The 21,011-nt window shown below is 36.8% G+C and overlaps 1 pseudogene; it reads left to right on the forward strand.

Moving 5' to 3' along the window:
- Positions 1–5,149: 5,149 nt before the first annotated feature.
- On the forward strand, positions 5,150–5,248 carry LOC138818249 (U6 spliceosomal RNA; annotated as a pseudogene).
- Positions 5,249–21,011: the final 15,763 nt, after the last annotated feature.

Consider the following 21,011-nt stretch of genomic DNA (forward strand, 5'->3'; position numbering starts at 1 on the left):
CAGACGTGCCTGTGGGTCCCGTCTCTATGAGCAGGAAGTGTGCTTCAACTGCTACTCTAGCTGACTCAACCAGTTCTGACCGGCTCTACCCACAAATTTTCCCTTTTCTTTTAAAAGGACCGTCATTATGGTGACCCGTCATTGGAGGCATTTTTGCCGGGAGTGCAAGCATTTAATAATTCCTAAGAGAGTAAGCCCTACATGTGCACGGCCTCCCCAGATGACCAGAGAGGATGGCGAAAACCATTGTTGTAACTTTTTAAGCACATCTTCTAAAAGGGAGACAGCGGGAATAAGCTGAATGGTGGTCTGGTTTAGGTGGGTAACATCATGCAGCAGGTTTTGGTTGAAGTTTAACTACTTAAGGGACTTAGGGACTTTGATGTAGTTACTAAGTTCAGTGAAATTGGGTGCGGGAGTGGAAAGCTGACAGACAGAAGTAGTCATAGCATTACATAGTCCTCCTTGTTGTAATCAAAGAAACGTAATCTGTTCTTGGAGCAAGTCTATTTGTTGTTGGAGCACAAGGAGGCCTCCCTTAAGATGATTGGCAACTTGTAAATGTTATAATTCTATGGATGACAGTTGAGGGATGAGCTGGTTTATCTGTTGCACGGTGGACACGCTTTGGGACAGCAATATAGCGGCGGTGGTAGCTGAAGCCACTGTAGCGATGATTGCGCACTGATTGCAAGGATCAATCCTACTGCTCTTTTAGTGCACGGATGAATCAATTGAACCTGGGAAAACTGAGAGTCATTAGTAGCCAGAACAATAAATGGAGGAACACGTACAAAACCTGCAAAAGGATATGAGTCATTGGGTTGCCAGTGATTGCTGAGAGTGCAAGTAGCAGAGGAGTTGTCTCCTAGACAAAAAATGAACGGGGCTGTAACCACTACCATTCCTGACACCTGGTCATATCCAGATCAGTTACAGCGACGAATATTGGCCAATAGGAAAGGGGACAAACCGAGGCAGGAATGTGATGATCAAACGATTGGCATGGGGGGTCCTAGGTCTCCCAATCGTCCTCCTGAAGAGTCATAAAACTCCTTTAGATTTTGAGGTTTGGGATCTTTTTCAGATTGGTTGTATATAGCTGGGTCTCTACCCTTAAAAGAGTTTTAAAAGAGAAACTATGAAGATGAAGCAGTGGGTGAGGCTTCAATAGCCAAGAAGCTGTGTTTAATTGGAAATCAGGAAATTGCTGAGAGGAGGGCATAGAAGTAGGACACAGAAGCATTGTCCTTTTGTAACAGACCTGTCTTCTAAGGTATGGGTGATTTACCTCTATTCTTCTCCATACATCTTGGTGAGCAAATGCAAGAACAAGAGAAAAATAATATATTGAAAAAGTTTTGCAAAGAAAAACTTCACTGTTCCTGATATGGTATCTAAGGAGAGTCTTAAGTGAGAATAAAAAATGGAGTATATTTTGGCTTCCTCTAAGCATCTTGTTAGCAAAATATATCCTTGAGTTTAGAATTGATTGAAAGAAAAAGTGATGGAGTACCTATTTTTCTGGGCAATTTAGACACAAGAAGACTTTCAAGGTAAAGGAAAAAGAAAAAAGTTAGCCAAGTATTTGTAATCACAGTTTCTTGGACTGGTTTTCTGGATACAATTTTTACATTAGATTTGTCCTCATTAACATAGATGTTGTTTCATGGCAACAAAATGCAAGAGGAAAATTTAATGGACTTGCTTAGTCAATTAAACAGCATAATCAAAAAAAGTGGCAAATAACTTTTAGTGAATTATTTGACCAATTACTTTGCCAGAATAAAGAAGGAAAATGTAATTCAAAATGAATTGACCTAAAAGTATGAATAAAATGTAGTGAAGAGAGATGAGAGAAAAAATAGAGGATTGCTTTCTCTACAGTGGAGTAATGGGTTCTTCATCTTGTTTCTTCCATTACATATTTCCAAGCTATCAATTGTGGCTCAGGACTGGAGTATCAAGTTCAGAAAGATAATATTTGCAGCAGATATAGGTGATTTATAACCTTAGATAATCTATTTAAATCTGTTCAGAATCCTCCCCTACGCCAAACTATCCTCTTTGAACATTTTTGTTTGCTTTTACTAAGACTTTCCTCCATTAACTGCTTAAAATTTTTGAGAGGTCATATTCATACTCCCTACAGATTGCTGTTTGGTTGTGATTTTTATGTGTTTTTGTGTTTTTTAACTGAATTTCCAAAGGTTGTGCAAGTGTCTTACAATTAAATTTGTCCACCTAATTATCCATTGCTCCTGGATCACAGTGACACCTTCTATCATTCTCAACCACCCCTTCTCCAAGATTTATTTCCGATTTACCACTTCCTTTCTCAAATGTGTACATTGAGTATTCTAGCTGTACTTGCCCCTTGTTCCATTTTTCATTCATTCTATGTCTTTACTATTATGGCTCTCTGGTTTCAACTTCCTGATAGTCATTCTGTTAAACTGTCTGTTAATATTTGAAAGGTTTATATACATTCCATGGAGTTTCAGTCCTGCACATACTTGAACTAATGTCAGCTTATATTTCCATAATTCATTCATCTGCAATAACAATTTGCAAGACTGGAGACTTGAAACACCTATACATGATTATATTCTCATCCATTTCAAGATTAATCATTAGTCAACAAGAAAGTTTAAAAATGGCTTTGAATGTATTCTTAACTACCAGTTTTTATAAATGGTTTTGTACAATATGTGTGATTATTTTATTTTACATGGAATAAAACTTTCTACTACATATAAGTTTTGGAAAAAGAAGAAAAGTAACATATACTACTATAGAAGTATATGATAGAAATAGAAGATATATTTTGTCACATCTCAAATGAGTACCCATATTCAAGACTTAAAGACATATTTCTTACTGTGTTAGACAGAGGGAAAACAAAACAGCATATGATAAGGCAAGTATTTGTGACTTTTTAAAATGCCCCTTATTAAGTGATGAAATTTACTTTATTAGCTAATGTTTAGGGTTGAAATATGGGAGGCTGACCTATTTAACAAATTTCTGGAAGGCACCTACTGAGCAACACAAATGGTGCGTGGTACTATTTCTAGACTTTAATGAATGGTTGAACCTGTCTGACATTAGTGCTGGGTAAATGAATCAACTGTATTGTAACTTGCTCCCTACACTTGAAAAACTTGTAATGTCACTAAGTGTCATCTACTTATCAAATGTTATTTTGGTAAGTGTGATTTCAAAAAGTTTATTTGAAAAGGAATACACTTTCAGGAGATTAAATGTAGGTTGGTTTGAGAATGACAACATTTTTATACAAGAGAACGAAGTTGTACTAAAGTACCAGTGTTTTGAAGCACAAACGATCTTCTCAATTAATGTTTTGCTGAATTACATTTAACCTCTAAGTCGTTTTCCTGACCATGGTAGATCAATCACGGATCTATCCTTCCAGGAACTATTTTTTGGGCCGACTAATGCTGGACTGAAATATTACGTTAGTCATTAGGGGAGGGGTATTAAAAATAATCTTGTGACACTTTCTGATCTTGTTCACTCATATGGGCTGGTCATCTGTAAATTCAGTTTGAAATATAGTAATTTCTCTCCATTTTGAGACTTCATCTTTCATTTTAAGTTGCCTTACATTACACAATTGCTTGCTGCTAATTCTTGTTTCTCAAGGAATTGGAGCCCTGAAATATAAGAAATGAGAAATTGAGATGGATTTTCAGTTACTGTCTGCTGGCATGTTGCATAAGCCTAGTTGAGAAGTCTTGCCCCTGTTATCTGATGATGCAGGTAACTAAGCCATAAGATATTAGGACCCATGGGTCTATAGAAGATTAGATATCGTATTAGGACAATTGGAGTATAATATGTAGGAATGCATCAGAAATATGTAGAAAAACAGTTTGGGACCAGTGAGTTAAAACAATAAACAGAGCATCAGAGTAAAATCTCTTATAGATTAGAGTAAAACAACATTGATTTTTAACAATGTGAATTCAGAAGACCATGAGCAATTAGAAGGTATCGCAAGTGTATACCGAAGACATTGCATTGATACTTTTTATATTCTAATATATATTCTAAACCTAATTATTTATATTCCAATTATATTTATAGGAATAAATAAATATCACTTTATTTGTCAAATTATCAATTGATTCTAGTAAGTTTCACTGTGTGAAATATAAAATCAGCACATATAAATATAAAATATATAACTATATATAATATAAAAAAATGGCACATGTTTTGCATTGTTCTGTTTTGGTTAGGGTATCAAAAGCAACTCTGATTTAAAGTATTTTTCCATTTTCTCTACCTCAGTGTTTGATAGAGTTAGACTTAAACCTTTACCTTTTGTACATTTACAGACTGGAGGCAAGGGGAAACATTACCAATTTAAGGCCTAATAACAAGGAGAAACATATGGACTTCTCCTGGAGCTATGACAATATTTGGTGATAGAAAGGCAGTAGTCTAAGTTCCTGCCTGGTTGGAAGGTAGATAGGCCAGGACATTAGGTAATCATGCATATGAACAATTTTTTCACCTTCTTGGCTTTAGCTACTTTTGAAATGGTAGGTATGATAAACAATTATATTTTGATAAAAACCTTCCAATCTGAAAAGTTCTGTCTGAAATATTCATTTTTCTATGATCCCTTGGAACTAAGATTTATTTTGTTCAAGTAAGACAATTTACGCGATCAGGGTAAGATATTCTGGTTGGTCTGATCCTACATGGAAGAAGGGTAAAGTGTCAGGTAGACGTTTGTGCCAATGAGACCGCATTTGGGAAAATTTCAGCTGCAGAAGTTTAGAAGTAGCTCTTAAGCAAGGCTTACTTTGAATCCGTTAGCTACACAGAGCAAACTCAGTTGAATAAATAAGTACTTGAAAAAGCCATCCCCTTTGGACCTAGCTAAAAATGCTTCAATGTATGATTAAACTAAAATGAAAAAGATTTAAAATAGTCATTGACAAAAAAATTACAAACTGAACAATATAATTATTTTCCATTATACACAGAATTTTAGGGAAATAAGATCAGTAGCATTGTTAGGAACAATAAGGTTTCCTTGTTACAAACAGGCACCCAAGGATATAATCCTGTATAAATATTGCATCATTAACTACCTAAATTTAGAGGACATTACATGCTTCAGCAGCACATGTACCCAAATTACACCAATACAGAGATTAACATGGCAATTGCAAAGGATGATATGAAAATCTGTGAATTATTCCAGATTTTTCATTCTTCAGACGCAAGAAATGAAAAACAATTATTAAAAAGTTGATTACAAAATTACAAGTGTAACAATATATGTAATTCATATAAATAAAAGTTTGACATCAGTGTATTAAATCTTCACCTTAGAAAGGCCTTTATATAGCATAATCATAATAAAACTTTAAAATTAGACAACATTGTCATTTTATTCCAAAGAAATATACTATAAGGACCTAGTAAAAAAGGAATCTTAAACTGTTTTGGTATGGAATGCAATCTGAAAGGACACATTTATTAATGAACCTATATATTATAAAACAATGTAGAATTCAAAGTCTTATATCTAGGAAAGAATAAAATAGATTATGGGCATTATACAAACAGAATACAGAATATTTTAAAGTATAATTTTTCACATAAGCACCAGAAATATCTTTAGTTTCTTTAGTACTCATTTCAACAGATAAATTAAAATTATTTCTGAATAAAAAAAGCAAAAACTCGAGGGGGTCCAAGACGGTGACGGGGAAGTAGGGGAATGCCACAGCTCTCCAAAACCAAAAAGATAGTTTGAGTTCCAACGTTTAATCTCCCCAAGAGACCGACAACAACAACAAAAATCAACATCCAGAGAAAAACAGAAATTGAATAGAAGAATTTCACAACAGAGAAACTTGAAGACGCCTCCCCCAACGTCTATTGGCCACAAAGCAGCGTGCCAAGCCATGGCCAGCCCAGCCTGGTGGGAGCTGCCGGTGGCCCAGAGACACAGGGAGTTGTCTGCAGATCACCCGCACCAAAGACCCCTGAGGTAACAGTGTCAGACTGGCTGATCTTGACGAATGAAGAATCCTCTGAGCAGGGAACTTACACAAAGATCCCACCCCTTCCCATCACTCTCCATTGGAGCAGAGAGGCTCCATCCCACCAAAGCCACTCAGCCCCATGGCAGGAACCTCAGAGATACATGAGATGCCCACAGAACACCAGAGCAGAACTGAAAGGAACTGGTGCTGATCCAGAGAGCGCAAACAGAGACAAACCCCAGCAATCAGTACCTGCACAGAGGCCCTCCCCACCCCTCGGGTGGAGGCCGGAGGCCCATCCCGTGGAGCGGACCCAAACAGTGTCAATGGAGGCACTGACAGAAAAGAAACACACAGAGCCACCACCTCTCAGCCTATCCCACAACCACCTCAATTGAACTGTGACTGCAATGGCAACCAACAACCTACATCACACAGAAACAACTAGCTCCAGGGTGATTACCCTGCAGGGGACAGTGTATTCCTCAAGGGAGACAGTGTATTCCTCAAAAGCTTGTGGGAATCCCCAGAACCCCTACCCCAAAACCTGCACCACAGGACCCACTAAAACTAGAAACTTTTCAAGAGCTCCACCAGCCCATGGATCACACTCAGCTGGCCAGGCTAGAACAAGAGAGACCCTGGAAGGAAGCGTTAACGCCCAAGCCTTGAACAGCACCACTGGGTCAAGACACCCAACGGTGGAAGAAATTTGAACTGTGTACTCCAAGCTGCATAATCTAGGTGGGATACACAGCAGCACAGGTCCAACAGGTGTGCCCAGGCTGGGGTCTGGGACCAGGCCTGGGGATCTGGTGCCTGAGCAACATAACCAACTCCTCCCAACTGAAATCAGAAGCTGAGCATACGCCTCAGCAGAGGGGAGAAAAACAGGGAACTGCACTCCTGGTAATCATGCCTGTGACAGCAAAAGATGCAGGGGGTTCAGGACAAGAGAAGCTCAAACCCCACAAGAACCTGACCCATGTATTCTAGGCTAGGAATTGAACAACACAGGCCTCCAGCACCCGATAATAGTCAGGAGCTCAGGCTGGTAATGTGCTCAGCAGTACAGTGATTGCAAGAGGCCCTGGATCTGATTCCTCAGCAAAACATAAGCATAAAGGGCCAGATGTGGTGCTATGGGTCAAATGGTAGGGTTCCAGCCCTGAGCTGAAGAGCTGAGGGACAGCACCCAAGACCAGAGTTCAAGCCCACAAATAGCCAAAAATATAAAACAAAACAAAACATCAGGAGACCATAGCAGACTCCAGCATCTGGGAGAGTACATCCAGCACATCCGAACTTGCCAAGAACACCTGTAGGAATAAACAGGAGCAGTCTAGGCTGCTCATCCCATGTAAAGGCGGGAACTGCCAGTGATCTACAGCAGAGAGCTGAGAATCCTGTGTGGATCAGACCAGCAGCTGGAGGTCGGCCACCAACAGAACCGAGATCAGGTACAGACTCTCTCTACCAGCACAGAAACAGTAACCAAGCAAAGACAGACACCTATTGACCAAAACAAAATTTCAGATTAGTCTGCAATAATCCCTGAATAACCATGAGAAAATCACAGAGAAATATTACAAGGTTTATCAACAGCTAGGATAGCAAGCTATCTCTAAAAGCCAGCAGCAACCCAGGGGAGAGCCCCACTGGGAGCAAAGCAGGAATGGAAGACAAACACTACATCCAAGACATGCTGGAGGCAATGACTCAAGAAATAAAGTGAGAAATAGACCAGAATTTGAAAGAACACCAGGTCGAAATACCAAAAGAGGTGCAGGACATCAAACAGGACATGCATGCAAAAATAGAGGTAGCACACACCTCACTAAGCTATGAGATAAGTGACAAAATAGAGGCAGTGCACACCTTATTAAGAGGTGAGATTAGTATTTTGAAAACCAACATTGAATCCATTGAAATCAACAATGAGTCCATTTCCTCCATGCAAACCACAATGGAAGCCACAGTTAACAGAGTGAACAAAATGGAATACAGAAGACACAGTACATCAACTGAAACAAAAAAATGACAGATATGGAAAAATCACTTAAATTATACCAAAGGGAAATTCAAGGGCAAGCAGATAGTGCCACGAAATTCAACCTTCATATAAGAAGGTGAGGAATATCAAAGCAAGGGAATGCAACAACTATTCCACAAGATAATCGGTGAAAATTTTCCCCATCTCAAAAAAGAACATCTTACCCACATAACAGAAGCATATAGAACACCTAACATGCAGGATCCCAGGAGAAACACTTCTAGACATATTATAGAATAAATGATAGATCTGAATGATAAGGAAACAATCTTGCATGCAGCAAAATTGAAGAAGGAGCTATACTACTATAGGAAAAATATTAGAATCACTACAGATCTCTCCACACAAACACTGAATGCAAGAAAGGTCTGGGAAAGTACCCATGAGCCCTGAGAGCCAATAACTGCCAACCCAGACTGATATACTCAGAAAAGTTAGCATTCACATTCGATGGAGAACTGAAAATTTTTGATAGCAAAGAAAAACTAAATTAATACATAAACATTAAGCCAGCATTACAAAGACTACTAAGAGGTGGAACACAACCTGAGAAAAGCAACCAGGAACAGGGACCTGCACCCAGACAGGCATTAATAGAAGTCTATCTGAGCAAGGACAGAGGAAAGGAAAGAAGAAAAACAGTGACTATAATGCATCTCTCTATACTATCTCTTAAGATTAACGGGCTTTCTTCACCAACCAAAAGAAAAAGAACTGCAGTTTGGATCCTAAAACATGACCCATCCATCTGTTGCCTTCAGGAGACCCACCTCTAAGCCAAACATGCAAACAAATTCAGAGTGAAGGGCTGGAAAAGGATCTACCAATCAAATGCCCCTAGTAAGAAAGCAGGCGTAGCAATCCTTATATCTGACAAAATAAACTTGTCATTAAAATCATTACAATGTCAAACCATCCCTGCATCTCTGGGATGAAGCCTAACTGCTCATAGTGTATGATTTTTTTAATGTGTTTCTGGATTCTTTTAGCTAGAATCTTGTTAAGGATCTTTGCACCTGTGTTCATCAAGGAAATTGGCCTGTAATTCTCCTTTTTGGTTGGGTCTTTGCCTGGTTTGGGGATGAGTATGATATTGGCTTCGTAGAATGAGTTTGGGTTAGCTCCCTCCTTCTCTGTTTCTCTGAAGAGCTTGAGGAGTGTGGGTATTAGTTCTTCTTTAAAGGTCTTATAGAATTCTGCTATGAATCCATCTGGTCCTGGGCTTTTTTGGTTGGAAGGTTTTGATAGCATCCTGTATCTCATAGGATATTGGCTTATTCAATAGGTTTCTTCTTTGCTCAGTTTGGACAACTTGGATTTCTCTAAAAATGCATTAATATCTGCCAGGTTTTCTTCCTTTAGAGATTAATTTTTGAAAATAGTCCATTAGGATTATTTGGATATCTTGGGTACGTGTTATGATTTTTCCCGTGGCATCCTTAATCTTGTTAAAATGGATTTCCTCTCTTCCTTTTTTAATTATTCTTGCAAACAGTCCATCAATTTTGTTTATTTTTTCAAAGAACCAGCTTTTTGTTTGGTTAATTTTTGCTGTAATTTTTTTTTTATTTTCTAATTGGTTAATCTCTGCTCTTAATTTGGTTATCTGGCTCCGTCTAGTAACTTTAGGTTCCATTTTTTTAATGTATTTCTAGCTGTTTTAATTGCAACATGAGATTATTTACTTGGTCTGTCTCCATTTTCTTGATGTGGGCAAGGAGGGCAATAAATTTGCCCCTCAGGACTGCTTTTGCTGTGTCCCACAAGTTTCTTTGTGAGGTTTTTTTCATTTTCATTGAGTTATAGGAAATGTATTTCTTCTCTGATCTCTTCCATTACCCAGGCATTGCTAAGGAGTGTGCTGTTCAATTTGCATGTATTAGAGAAATTTCTGTGGTATGCTTTGTTACTGAGAACTGGCTTGATTCCACTATGGTCAGATAGGATACAGGGGATTATGTTATCCATTTGTATTTGCTTAAGTTTCTTGCATGAACTATGATATGGTCTATTTTGGAGAAAGTTCCATGAGCTGCTGAGAAGAATGTGTACTGTGTTGTTTTATGGTGAAATACTTGGTATATGTCAGTTAATTCCACTGGATGTATGGCCTCACTTAATTTGGTAGCTTCTTTGTCTGTCCTTTGGTGAGAGCGGTGTGTTGACGTCTCCTAGTATTATCATATTGGGACCTATTTTATTCTGTAAGTCAATAAATGTAATCCAACACATCAACAGAGCCAAGGTCAATAATCACATGATTTTCGCCACAGATGCAGAAAAGGCCTTTGATAAAATTCAACATTCATTCATGCTAAAGGCTCTGGAGAAAACAGAAATAGAAGGATCATTAAAACAATAAAACCATTTGTGACAGTCCAATAGCCAATATTATACTTAATGGGGAAAAGCTACAACCAATTCTCCTAAAATCAGGAAGAAGGCAAGGATCCTGGAACCCTTAGCCAGGTCAATAAGGCAAGAAAAATACATGAAAGGGATCCGCATAGGGAAAGAAGAGGTTAAACTATTCCTTTTTGCAGACAACATGATATTATACTTTCATGATCCCAAAAACTCCATCCCCAAACTCTTAGAAATCATAAATCACTTCGGCAAAGTAGCAGGATACAAAATAAACCCACAAAAATCAGCTGCCTTCCTGTACACTGCCAATGTACAAGAAGAGAGGGAAATAAAGTGAGTAACCCTATTCACAATAACCTCCCCCAAAATAAAATATTTAGGAATTAACCTAACCAAAGATGTAAAAGAACTATTTAATGAAAACTATAAAAGGATAAAGAAAGAAATTTCAGAAGACACTAGGAAGTGGAAAGACCTCCCATGCTCTTGGATAGGCCAACTTAATATAGTGAAGATGGCAATACTGCCAAAATTAATATACAAATTCAATGCAATTCCTATTAAAATTCTAATGACTTACATCACTAAAAAACAGAAAACAGTCCAAAAATTCATATGGAACAACAAAAGACCTAGAATAGCCAAACCAATTCTAGGGAATAAAGACAAAATGGGAGGGATATCCATGCTGCACTTCAAACTATACTACAGAGCTATAATAACAAAGAGAGCATGGTACTGGCACAAAAACAGACCAGAAGACCAATGGAACAGAATAGAAGATCCAGAAATAAATCCACAGGCCTACAACCAGCTGATATTAGACAAAGGAGCCCAAGATATACAATGGAAGAAACACAGCCTCTTCAACCACTAGTGCTGGGAAAACTGTGCTGCTACATGCAGAAAACTAAAAGTGGACCCCAGCCTATCACCATGTACCAACATCAACTCAAAGTAGATTAAAGATCTTAACATTAAAACTGAATCTCTGAAACTACTGCAGGACAGAGTAGGAGAGACACTTGAACTAATAGGCACAGGAAGGAACTTCCTGAACAGAGTCCCAGGATCACAACAAATTGGAGAGAGACTCAACAAATGGAACTACTTTAAAATAAAAAGCTTCTGCACAGCTAAATCTATTGCAACCAAGCTAGAAAGACAAATAACTAATTGGGAAAAAATATTTACCAGCAATATATCCAACAAGGGGTTAACATCCAATATATACAGGGAACTCAAGAAACTAATCCCTCCTAAACCTACCAAATCAATTACTAAATGGGCAAGGGAAGTAAAGAGGGACTTCTCAGAGGAAGAAATAAAAATGGCAAAGAAACACATGAGAAAATGTTCATCATCCCTGGTGGTGAAGGAAATGCCAATAAAGACAACCATGAGATACCACCTTACCCCAGTCAGAATGTCCGACATCCTCAAGTCAGCCAACGACAATTGCTGGAGGGGATGTGGAGAAAGAGGAACCCTATTACACTGCTGGTGGGAATGTACACTTATACAACCACTTTGGAAAGCATTCTGGAGGGTCCTTAGAAAGATAAAGATTGATCTCCCTTATAACCCAGTCATACCACTTTTAGGCATCTACCCTGAACAACAGGAACCAATATACAATGACACGTGCACCTCAATGTTTATTGCAGCACTGTTCACAATATCTAGGATATGGAAACAACCCAGATGCAGCACCACAGATGAATGTATCCAAAAATTGTGGTATCTAAAAACAATGGAATATTATGCAGCCATTAGAAATGACAAAATAATGGCATTTGCAGGGAAATGGATGGAGCTAGAAGGTGATCATGTTGAGCAAGGTAAGCCAAGAGCAAAGAGACAAACAGTACATGGTCGCCCTGATAAGTGGATGCTAAATCCAAAATGTTAGGTGATACGACAAACTTAACAGGACTTAAGAAACAAAGAACTCCCACTCATCTGGTCGAAACACTACTAAATATCCCCATACTGTGGATCACATGTATGTTGTATTCTGTACACCGTTATATGTTATAAACTGTGATAGACAATTTGCTCCAGGAAAGTTAGAATGAACTTATGACTTTAAATGAGCATCATTATTTCACAATACTGTGAAATTTGGAAGTTATGTAATCACTTAATCACAACTAAAATGAAAGAACCTCAGGGAAGTAAGGAAGGAAGGGATGGTAGGGGGAAAATAATAGAGGGGGTAACAATGCTCAATAGGAAGTGTACTCATTACCTTGCTCATGTAACTGTAACCCTCCGTATAGTATCTTTACAATAAAAAATTAAATAAGATCCAATCAACAGTAAAAAAAAATAAACTAAAATCAATACAAAAAGACAAGGATGGACACTACATATTAATACAGGGAACAATACAAGAGGAGGATATTACCATCATCTACCTATCATTCCCCAAACATCGGTGCACCCAAATATGTTAAGCAAATACTCTCAAACTTACAGAAAAAAATAGATCCAATATGATAATACTAGGAAACTTTTAACACCCCAATCTCACCAAAGGACAGGTCTACCAACCAGAGTATTGGCAAAGAAGCTATCGAATTAATGAGGCCATACTTCAAGCAGAACTGATATTTACCAAGTATTTCACCCTAAAACAACACAGTACACATTCTTCTCAGCAGCTCATGGTACTTTCTCCAAAATAGACCATATCATAGTTCATGCAAGAAACTTAAGCAAATACAAATGGATAACATAATCCCCTGTATCCTATCTGACCATAGTGGAATCAAGTTAGTTCTCAATAACAAAACATACTGCAGAAATTACTCAAATACATGGAAATTGAACAGCTCACTTCAAAGCAATGCCTGGGTAATGGAAGTGATTAAAGAAGAAATTAAAAAATTCCTACAACTCAATGAAAATGAAAATACCTCGCAAAAACCTTTTGGGACACAGCAAAAGCAGTCCTGATGGACAAATTTATTGCCATCAGAGCCCACATCAAGAAAATAGAGAGAGACCAAGTAAATAATCTCATGTTGCAATTAAAACAGCTAGAAAAACATGAAAAAATGGAACCTAAAGTTACTAAACAGAGCCAGATAACCAAACTAAGAGCGGAGATTATTGAAATAGAGAATTGGAGAATCATAGCCAAAATTAACTAAACAAAAATTGGTTGAAAAAATAAATAAAATTGATAGATATTTGGCAAGATTAATTTACAAAAGAAGAGAGGAAATCCATTTTAACAGGATTAGGGATGCCACGGGAAAAATCACAACACGTACCCAAGATGCCCAAACAATTTTAACAGACTACTTTGAAAAGTTATATCCTCTAAAAAAAGAAAACCTGGCAGAAATGGATGCATTTTCAGAGAAATACAAGTTTCCCAAATTGAGCAAAGAAGAAGTAAATCAATTAAATAAGCCAATATCCTACAAGGAGATACAAGAAGCAATCAGAGGTCTTCCAACAACAAAAAAAGCCCAGGACCATATGGATTCGCAACAGAATTCTATACGACCATTAAAGAAGAATTAACACCTATACTCTTCAAGCTCTTCAGAGAAACAGAGAAGGAAGGAGCTATCCCAAACACATTCTATGAAGCCAATATCACATTCATCCCCAAACCAGGCAAAGACCCAACCAAAAAGGAGAATTACAGGCCAATTTCCTTGAGGAACACAGGTGCAAAGGTCATTAACAAGATTCTAGCTAACAGAATCCAGAAACGCATAAAAAAAACCATACACTAAAACCAAGTAGGCATCATCCCAGAGATTCAGGGAGGTTTAACATACGTAAGTCAATAAATATAATCCAACACATCAACAGAGCCAAGGTCAAGAATCACATGATTATCTCCACAAATGCAGAAAAGGTTTTTGATAAAATTCAACATTCATTCATGCTAAAAGCTCTGGAGGCAAAAGAATAGAAGGAATATTTCTTAAAACATTAAAAGCCATTTACGACAGATCAATAGCTAATACTATACTTAATGGGGAAAAGCTACAACCAATTCTCTTAAAATCAGGAACGGGGCAAGGATGCCCACTGTCTCTACTCCTGTTCAATATAGCCCTGGAACTCTTAGCCAGGTCAATAAGGCAAGAAAAAGACATTAAAAGATCTGTATATGGAAAGAAGAAATTAAACTATCCCTTTTTGCAGATGACATCATACTATACCTTCACAATTCCAAAAATTCCATCCCCAAACTCTTAGAAATCATAAATCACTTCGGCAAAGTATCAGGATACAAAATAAACCCACAAAAATCAGTTGCATTCCTGTATACTGACAATGTACAAGCAGAGAGGGAAATAAAGGAAAGCAAGCTCATTCACAATAACATCCCCCAAAATAAAATATTCAGAAATTAACCTAACCAAAGATGTAAAAGAACTATTTAATGAAAACTATAAAAAATTAAAGAAAAAAATTACAGAAGATACTAGGAAATGGAAAGACCTCCCATGCTCTTGGATAGGCAGACATAGTGAAAATGGCAATTCTGCCCAAATTAATATACAAATTCAGTGCAATTCCTACTAAAATCCCAATGATGTATTTCTCTGACAGAAAACAGTCCAAAAATTCAAATGGAACCACAAAAACCTAGAATATCCAAAACTATTCTAGCAAATAAAGACAACATGGGAGTTATATCCATGTCGCACTTCAAACTCTACTATAGAGCCATAATAACAAAGACAGCATGGTACTGGCACAAACACAGACCCGAAGACCAATAGAATAGAAAAGAAGATCCAGAAATAAATCCACATGCCTACAGTCAACGGATATTTGACAAAGGAACCAAAGACAGACGATGGAAGAAACAGAGCCTCTTCAACCACTAGTGCTGGGAAAACTGGGTGGCCATATGCAGAAGAATAAAAGTGGACCCCAGCATATCACCATACACCAACATCAGCTCAAAATGGATTAAAGACCTTAGTATTAAACCTGAAACTCTGAAACCTCTCCAGGCAGAGTAGGAGAGACACTTGAACTTATAGGCCCAGGAAAGAATTTCATGAACAGCGTCCCAGGGTCACAACAAATTGGAGTGAGACACGACAACATGGGACTGCCTTAAAATAAAAAGCTTCTGCAAAGCTAAAACTATCGCAACCAAGCTAGAAAGACAACCAATTAATTGGGAAAAAATATTTACCAGCAATATATCCAACAAGGGGTTAACATCCAGTATATACAGGTAACTCAAGAAAATAATCCCTCCCAAAGCTAACAAACCAATTACTAAATGGACAAGGGAACTAAAGAGAGACTTCTCAGAAGAAGAGATAAAAATGGCAAAGAAACACATTAGGAAATGTTCACCATCCCTGGTTTTGAAGGAAATGTAAATAAAGACAACCATGAGATACCACCTTACCCCAGTCAGGATGTCCGACATCCTCAAGCCAGCCAATGACAAATGCTGGTGGGTATGCGGAGAAAGAGGAACCCTACTACACTGCTGTTGGGAATGTACACTCATACAAGCACTTTGGAAAACAGTCTGGAGGGTCCTAAGAAAGCTAAATATTGACCTCCCTTATGACCCAGGCATAGCACTTCTAGGCATCCATCCTGAACAACAGCAACCAGTATACAAGGACACATGCACCTCCATGTTTATTGCCATACTTTTCGTAATAAGCAGGATATGGAAACGACCCAGATGTCCCACCACAGATGAATGGATCCCAAAATTGTGGTATCTGTACACAATGGAATACTATGCAGCCATTAGAAATGACAAAATAATGGCATTTGCAGGGAAATGGATGGAGCTAGAAGGTGATCATGTTGAGCAAGGTAGGCCAAGAGCAAAGAGACAAACAGTACATGGTCTCCCTGATAAGTGGATGTTAAAACCAAAATGTTAGGTAATACGACAAACTTAACAGGACTTAAGAAACAATCTGATCGAATCTCTACTAAATAACCCCATGCTGCTGATCACATGTATGTTGTATATGTGTACAATGGAGGGGAACCAGGAAGACGACATAGAACTAGAGGGAATCAGGGAAAAATCCATCAGCTGCACTGGACATTGACCAAAATGAACTAAGCAAGTTAATGGCAGGGATGGGAGGGAGGAAACCCATGGGAAAACAGGAACAGCTGATGTTATACAAAACAAAAAAATGTACATACCAACAAATTTGGAAGGAATAACTGTATCGCAAAGCTCATAGAACTCATAAATGTTATAGACTGTGATAGACAATTTGCTCCAGAAATGTTAGAATGTGTTTGTGACTTTAACTGAGCATCACTATTCCACAATACTGTGAAATTAGGGAAATTATGTAACCACTTAATTACAATAAAAATAGCAAAACTCTCCAGAAATCATTATAGATGTATACAACTAACTCTTGAATACATTTTGACATCAAAGTCAGGCAATTCACTTGGAAGACTTCCATGGAATCCATTAATTGTTACAATAAGCTATTGTTGTTATTTGGATTGTGAAAATATTTTATATGGAAACAAAGAATGCAATGGCATTTTTGAAATTTAATAAACTTAACCGAACCATCATGACTTAGGAGAGCAATTTTTGCAGCCTTGCAAAACTTCAAAGAGATAGTGATACATACTTATCCTTTTGGCAATATCAAATACAGTTTCTTCCAAGTTGTTTTTCAGACCTGATTTGACATAATGGTTCAACAGAAGCAGATCCAACATGTCTTTGCTATCTCTATTCCCAGCAGCAAGATGCAAGGGGGCCATTGGTATCTGCATCATGATGAAGTAAGAAAAAAGCCACTCTAGTATTATTCCACATATAAGCACTGCCCAGGGTTGTCCAACCATCTACAGTTATTGCATGAATATCTGCTGCTTGAGCCAACAACTAATGGACAGTGTCTATGTGTCCACTGTAGGCTTCCTGATGAATATGGGTATACTCATCGTCATCCCTAGTATTCACATGAGTGGCCTTTTTGGAAAGTAGTCTCCACAATGTAATAACCTGATTATTTTCAGCAGCCCAAAGAAGAAGTTTGCATGGATCCTACTACATTTTTTTTGCAATTGATACCATTCCTCACTTTTTCATCAAGTTCCTCATATTCCTAAGAATTGCCTAACTAGAGACTTTGAGTGACAGTGGGAATGAGGCGTCCATGTATTTCCCTAATAGTTCACATTAGTTGAACTGTTCAGAAAAATCCTGTGACTTTTCTGCATCTGTTTTTTCATCATGATTTATTTTCCCTTTTTACATTTTTACTATTCGAAATTATTCTAACTGGAGAGTAGGGAATTGATGGATAGCAGAGGAAAGATTTTCCTCCGTATTCAAAGATACAGACTGAAAATAAGGACCAGTAGTGTCTTCATGTGCAGATTATTCTATGAATGAGAAAAGATGAAATAATGCCTTCTATATAAATCATTTGGGAAATGGCAGAGCAGAAAGTAAAATGATGCAACCAAAAATATAAAAGCAAAATAAATTACAATCATTATAGAGCAATCCTATTATCTATGAGAAACATTAAAGAGAGAAGAAGAGAGACAGATGTGCAATGACCTAGATAGCCACAAATGCATGCCTCTGATCAATTTATAGAGCAAACAGAATTTTATGTTTTGAAAAAGATGGAAATAGAATTTATATATTTACTTGAATTTGGTAAATACATTTTTTACAGCCTACATGAAGAGACGTAGGTTTAATCTTATTGCAGACAAGAATCTAAATCCTTGATAATTCTAGGAACAGAACTGACTGAAATCAGTTGAATCACACTTTTCCTGCACAATGAAAGAAAAGGTCCAGGCTAGGAAAGCAGCTAGAGAAGGCAGGCCGATTGTATCTGTGACAAAACTTTGTGGAAAATGGTATTGAGCATTACTTACTGTTGATCCACTTGCACTGGAAGCATGAATCTGAACAATTGCTTGCTGATTCTCAACTATTGCTTTGATCATTATATTCTCCAAAAAGACAAAGTGAGATTTAATTGATAGCAAACAACTACTAATGCATTTTTATTTCTCATTAAGCACCTTAAATCATTGAAACCACATGAAGAAAATAGACAGGCCTATTTTTTTTAGATGAAAACAAGTGCCTTTAAAAAAACATGGAATGTAACTAGTCATTCATGTAAAGGACATCTATTTTAGTACTACATTATACATTTTTTTTCTAATGTTGGGTACCAATAAATAATGGATCTATTAGAAAGCTCTTAAAGCTCATTTGTCCAATTGTGAGGTCTCTTATACTATATCATGGTATTTTTGAGTATGTTCTTAAGAAGAAATTTACATTACTAACTTGAATTTCTGACAGGACAAAATCATCATGTACATCTTGCTTCTATACTCTCATTTTTTAATTACTATCTATGTATGTGCATTAGATAACTATAGAGAAAAAAGCAGAAGCCACACTGGTGGCTCATGTCATTAATCCTAGCTAATCAGAAAGATGAAGTCTGAGGATTGTGGTTTGAAACCAGACCAAAAAAAAAAAAAGTCCATTAGATTCTGCTTTGAAAGAAACCAACAAATGCTAGAACTGGAGCTGTGGTACAAGCATTAAAATGATATCTATGAGAAAACTAAAACAAAAAAAATAACACATTCTGGGACAGAGACAGGCCCTGAATTCCAGCCTTAGTATTAGCACCAAACAAATAATTGAATTAATTCGTTAATTAAGTAATTAAATATAAATTAAGTGGTCACATGTGGATAGGCATGTAAAATGTAACATCTGTGGTGACTGGATTGTGTATTTTTTGCAGTAAGGCAAATTATTATTTGTAGTAATCATAAATTTTTTATTTGAACTTTTTTTGTACAATAAATCCTGAATTTAGCATGTATGTATAGGTGTATGTACATGTGTGCATATGTGTGTATGTGTTTATGTGTGCATGTGCTGTTGCAATGTTGCTTGCCAATGTGGACAGGGTGAAGCTGAAAAGAGTTAACTTTGTTGCAATGTTTTTCTTTATCAGTATTCTGTCATGTCATTTCAGTTGGACCACTCTTTTGTACATTTTATTTGTCAAATAATATCATCAGAATCAAAGGATTTACCATATTAAGTTAGATAAAAGAGAATGCTTTCAGCTCTTATTATATGTTAGGTGAGAAGAATCAGACATATTTAGGTAGTAAATTAGTGCTGTATGATGACTGTCGGTACAAAATATGTATTTGACCTCTTAATTTTGTTATACTTTTAACATATGTTCATAGAGTGAGTTTGTCCAACTGGACCAAATAGGTATTGCTCTCTGGTTATACCCATGAAACACAAAGTAGATAAAATCATTCTGGCTTTCTGTTGAAAATAACTATCTTTGTAAGATCATATCTATTCACACTAACAGGTAATCAACCCAATATTTATCAAGTTTGAATATCCAATCATAGTGACTGAAAATCGGTATTGTTGATATGCTTGTTAGATATTTCTTTCAAAAACAAACGAACAAAAAGCATGAGTCATCTCCAGATAGTGGATGTATCTGAAGTTGTTTTGTACATGCAAAGGGCAAATGGCTCTTTTGTGGGAGTAACTATCTCAACTTAACAAATAAGGCTTTTTGAATATCTTTTCCAATATAAATAACATCCCAGAGCGAGTCTTGCAATTTCGGAAAACCCTTTGAATATTTTAGTATTATTTCATTTCATTGACTATAGAGCTAAAGACATTTCTGAAATAAATATAAAGATCTGAAAATGTAAGTGGGTATATTGGCTTTTTATGCATAATCTTATAAAAATCCAGTTTTTATGAAACTAAATGAAATAGAATAAAAGAATGTAAGTGAATTTGGTAAGCTAATTATTAGTTTAACTTTGTTTTCTATTAACAGAGTCCTTTGAATGTAGATGATGCAGTTAAATTATTTCCTTTGTGTTTCTGTACTTCATTTATTTTTCATATCATTGTAGTTATGGGAGTGAATTTGTAGTATAAAGGTCCTTTACAATGATTCGGATTAATCTTATGCTTTGTGTCCTACTCCCAAGAAAATGAGTTATTTTCAAGTGTTAATAGTTTATAATTGAATCTTCATTTCATAAGAAAATTTTAAAAATGCAGTAGTATTGATGACTTTTTAAACCAATTGTATTGACAAGGTTGAGAGTCTTTAATTCATGCTTAGGTCTTAGGTCTATGATTTTTAACCTCTTGTTCCTGACATTAATGATAGTTCAGACTGCATTTTTGGGGTATATGAAAGGTAAAATATTTATCTGGGGTCAAAGATGATTTTTATATCAGTCTTGCTTTAATAACATTTTATTTTATTTTATTTTTTGGTTGTGGGGCCTAAACTCCACTTCCAGCTTTTCTATTTATGTGTTGCTGAGGAATCGAACCCAGGGCCTCATGCATGCAAGGCAAGTATTCTACCAATGAGCCACCTTCCCAGCCCTTAATAACATTTTAATGTAGTACATTTTCCTCAGAATGTTGTGTATAAAAAGCAATCAAAATATTTATAATGGTAAACAACCTAGGTGAGCTACAATGTGGAAATTATTGG

This window comes from Dipodomys merriami, unplaced genomic scaffold, assembly GCF_024711535.1.
Source record: "Dipodomys merriami isolate MVZ:Mamm:240054 unplaced genomic scaffold, mDipMer1.0.p SCAF_720, whole genome shotgun sequence".
NCBI lineage: Eukaryota > Metazoa > Chordata > Mammalia > Rodentia > Heteromyidae > Dipodomys > Dipodomys merriami.